Here is a 4,989-nt window from a genome sequence, read left to right as displayed (position 1 = left end):
GTTTCAGTGTTAGGAGCTGACATTAATTTGCAATGGTCAAGGGGGCTGGACAAGTGGCCTGAAGTTTGGGTAGACAATATAGAAAATATTAGCATGGTAGTCTTTGAATTTTACATTAATTGTATTGAAGAGTCACTGAATAATCTTAAGCAGAGGTCTGATTTATTCTGATTTACATCTTTTAAAAATTTTACTGTTTATATTGTGAAGAATAAATAAAAGAATGGTAAGCATAGAAGCAGGCTGAAAACGTAATTAAGGTACAATATTAGTTCAGAAGAGAGGTGATGGTGGTTTAGAATAGGGTGATAGTGGACATAAAGATAATTTGATTTGATATTTATTTTGGAATTAAGTTTTGATAGTTCTAGCTAATTTGAGAGGCATTACAAAAACATGCTTCAGAAATATTGTAAACATTAATAAAATAGATGGTTAAGTTTTGTGATCTAGAAAAATGATACCAACATATTCTGTTTTTAGGATAATATTTTTTGGGTCATGGTATAAACTTTCTTCATTTTACTTTTTGGGGGACTGATATATATGATACTTCAATCCATAAAAATGCAGATATGAACCTAAGCTAAATTCCATACAAAAATACAATTATTCTCACCTTCCAACATCACAACTCAAAGAAATAAAATATGGCCACTCATGGTAATCCAATGAGGGTGTTTGTTATTTGATAATGAACTACTAAATTAAGTATATGAAATACCACTAAAGTATATGAAATACCACAGAAGGATAATTTGCCTTTTCTAATGTAAATTGCTGGGGCTGTGCCACCTATTAAAACCTAACAGTTTTGCGTCTCGAGGAGAGTGTTGTGGGTGTCGTTTTTTTTTGTGTTTTGTGTCTCTTTTTTGTTTTTGTGTTCTTTTTTCTGATCTTTTTTTTTCTTTGAAGTTTTTTTTTTTTGGTTTCTTTTTTTTTTTTTTTGAATATATAGAGTTTTATAGTTTTTATAGATCTCTATGCGTATATAATTTTATGTGGGTTTTAATATTTTTTTTTTTGTGTTATCTCTATCTCTTTTGGTTTTTGATGTGGTGTTTTTTTTTCTTTTTTTTTGGGCTATGTTCTCTCTCTTTTTGTCGCACATATATGTTTTTTATGTGAGTTTTAATGTGGACATGTGCATATATACATTGTGTGATGTTTTGATATAAAAATATATATACACGTGTGTTTTTTTGTGTATACCTGTGTCTGTTTTTTTTTGAGAGATATACAGACTCTAGTTGGTTTACTTCAACCTTAACTATTGGGCCATCACCTCTCAGCAGATAGGGTTTCAAAGTCATTATGCTGTTGTACTTTGGGAAATTTTGACTTTTCCTCACTAAATATTTAAAAGTAGTAACAGTTGAATTAATTGCAGGGCTAGGTTAGCTCCAGAATCTCATGAGTCTAGAGTCATTAACATTGTGAAAGGTGAACACGGATACTTCATTCAAAGATATTACTGGTCTGTTGGGTGCTGATTCTGCATCTGGCTACGGCATTGATGACTGGCAGTTAGTTTAGGTTCAGATGTCATATCCACAGCTTATGGAAAGAAATCTTACTGTCCTATGATACGGCAAAACATTTTTAAAAATACTCAAAGTATGACCTTTTTTTCTAAAAATGTTATTCAAATTGAAAAATGTTTTCCTCAATCTACAGAAAATTCAGAAATTGAACCACATAAAATTAATTTAAATGTATTATTGAAATCTCTTCTGTTTGATAATTCATCTTTCTCCTGAAAGTATTGGATAATTTCCTCATAATGCCAAATATTCTCACTTCAGTTTCTCTAAGGTCAACTTCTTCATATTACTCTTTTCCTCCTTGTTAGGGCCATTAGTCTCTTCATATTCCTAACTCATTTGTTTTTCTCTCATGTGTTTAGAAATTAAGTTTCCATTAAGAATTCTGACTCAATATTATGTATCTTTTCCTTTGGTCTTTGTATTCTTTCTTGCTACTCATTTTATTCATGTCAATTTGATGACATTTTCAGATTCTTGTTAAAACACAAGTTTATTTGTCCATCCCTATGACAAACCACAGCAAATTTTCTATGGTCATTTAACTTATTCTGAAATAATCTCCTTCACTTTGTCTTGCCATCTCTTTCATTTAAATTTGTCCAAAATCAAACGTCTTTATTTCTCTTTTCTATATATTTTTTTAACTTTTCCCTAATTGCTCTCCTGATAGCTAAATCCTAGAACTATCTCTGTTTTTCTTTTTTTCCATTTCTCAATGTCCACTTATATTTAGATACCATACTATGGTTTATTAACAATAGTACTTATAAGGCTATCCCTTAAATGTCAGCTTCTGGCAAACTATATTTTAGGAAAATAAGAAAAACAATATGGTTACTAGTCAGGCCTTGTGACTTAATTTACTGTGATTGCACAACTTCAACAAACTTATCTTGAAAGAACTCAGTTATGAGTTATTCCTGAATATCGAACTCCATTCTTCAAGTCTCAAATGACCTCTCATGTTATTCCTGAATGTGAAAATATTCACTGAGAGACAAGCACCTATTAGAAATGCAGCAGTTCTCTTGTTAAAGAAAACACAATAGGTTTCCTCTTCATACAGACTTCAGTCCATTTGTAGTGGCTACATGGATTATAATGTTAGGAGGAAGTCTGAGGTCATAGTTAGGATCAGCTAGAAATATTACTGTTAGTAATCATAGGTACCTGCCTTGGACATGAGAACTGAGAGTGATGTCTAAGTGCTGGCTTTATCATTCTTTATATAACAATAACAACAAGAGAAAACTGACATCTTTAAGAAGGGAAATTGCAAATGGCAACACCAATGTAGAAAGTTACAAGGAGAACAAAAGTTTTGAAGGCAGGGGAAGTCATAATAAAACAGTTGCTGCAATAGTTCAGACCAAGCAAATAAATACATGTTTAAAAAAAGATGAAAGAAAATGAAGAAATGACAAATCAGAAAGCATTTTCACCATTACAATGTATTGTAGTTAATTGCTGATTAGATGTGGAGGATGAGAAGGGGATGGAAGTTAAGAAAGATACTTAGACTTATTGCTAAAATAATAGTGTGGACTTGTAATACTGATTAAAATATATAAGAAAAAGTAAGTTTAAAGGAAAGGCAGATGTTTTGTTTTGAATATCTCTATCTTTTTTGTTTCCAAGTTGCTTACATCCTTTCAAGACACTTTGGTTTTTGTTCATTATGTTTTATTATTTTTATCAACCTTTACACTGTTATATAAATGCTGTGAAATGAATACAACACAATACAATAATGACTAAAGTCTCCTTACTCTTCAGTCTGAAATCAAGTCTTTACCTCCATTCCCCAGAGATAATTGTAGTTACTAGTTATTTATTTTACATGGATTTGTGTATATGAGGGGTTCTGGACTTTTGGTTTTCAGTACAACTTACAAGGAGCTAAGAAGTAACCACTGGATCCTAACAAATTGAAAAAATCAAACCCTGCCTCAAAAATTGGAAAGACAGACAGGCAGATACAATTACCATTTACTGGAAAAGTGTCCCATGAGCAGAAACCTCTGAGAACCAGAGTTGGTGTAGGAAAACCTCAATAGTAATTATAAACTGCTGGAAGCTGGGTGTGGACAAGTCTGAGAGTTAAACTTAAGAGGAGTGATCCAGTCACAGCAGGACCCTCACACTCTTACGAGTTTTACCTTTAAGGATGTGGGTAGGTTCTCACAATGAAGATGAGAGAAAAATCTTCTTGTGCTTCAGGCAGGGAAAAGGGAAAATAAGCAAATTTGTAATGAATCACACCATTCTGTTCTTCCTGTCTTCAGGAGAAACTATTCTGTCGAAGCCTAACCTACCTAGGGAAAGGGAAATGCTTAACTCTTTCTAGCCTTCGTGTCCCATTTAAGAGGGGTGGGGGAACTGATAACTACTGATAAAGTTCACAGTCCAGGGGCATGGGCTCATGAAAAGGCTGACACCTAATCATTTGACTATAAAATGCTGTTGCTCCCTCCATACTTTACCACCACATCACTTAATGGCCTATTTACTGCATTTCTTTTTAGCCAGTACATCTTGTCTGAATTTCAACAAAAAATTACATGGCATATGAGAAAGCAAGAAAACAAAATTTGAAGAGACTAAACAAGCATCAAAACCAAAATGAGATATAGCAAGAATGTTCAGATTAATCAGATTAGGAATGTGAAAAGTAAAACCTATTATATGCTAAGGGCATTAATGTGAAAAGTAGATGACGTGCAAAAGAGATGGAAAAGGGTAAGCAGACAGATGGAAATTATATGAATGAGTGAAAAGAAGGGTTAGAGATAAGAAAAAAAAACGCAACAGAAATGTAGAATGCTTCTTGTAGGCTCGGTAGTAGACTGGACATGGCTGAGGATAGAATCTCTGAGCTTGCAGATATAGGAATGGAAAATTTCAAAATAAAATAACAAGTGACAAAAACAGAACAGAATATTCAAGAACTGTGGGACAACTATAAAAAGTGTTAATATGTGTAGAGGGAATCTAAGAAAACTGAAAGAAACTATTTGAAGTAATAATGACTGAGAATTTTCCCAAATTACTGTCAGATAGCAAACCACAGATCCAGGAAGCTCAGAGGGAACTAAATGGGATGAAACAAAAAACAAAAGTATAAATTATTTCTGACTTTTCCTCAGGAAAGATGCAATTGAAGAATAGAGAATATTGACAGTGTTGAAGAAAAATAATCAACCTTTATTAGGGTTTCTTAAGTTCACTACCATTGATATTTTGGATCAGATAATTTTTTGTTGTTGGAAGTTGTCCTATATATTGTAGGGTGTTTAGTGACATCCTTGACTATTAGAAGCCAATACTAAATCCTAGTTGTGACACTCAAATTATGTGGACAAATGTCCCCAGGGAAAAAACTGCTCCTATTTGAGAACCATGGATATTTACACATCTGAATCTATAGAAAATATATAGTAAG

Source organism: Mandrillus leucophaeus, unplaced genomic scaffold (genome assembly GCF_000951045.1).
Source record: "Mandrillus leucophaeus isolate KB7577 unplaced genomic scaffold, Mleu.le_1.0 Scaffold635, whole genome shotgun sequence".
In the NCBI taxonomy this organism is placed as follows: domain Eukaryota; kingdom Metazoa; phylum Chordata; class Mammalia; order Primates; family Cercopithecidae; genus Mandrillus; species Mandrillus leucophaeus.
Note: the sequence above shows the minus strand (reverse complement) of the source record.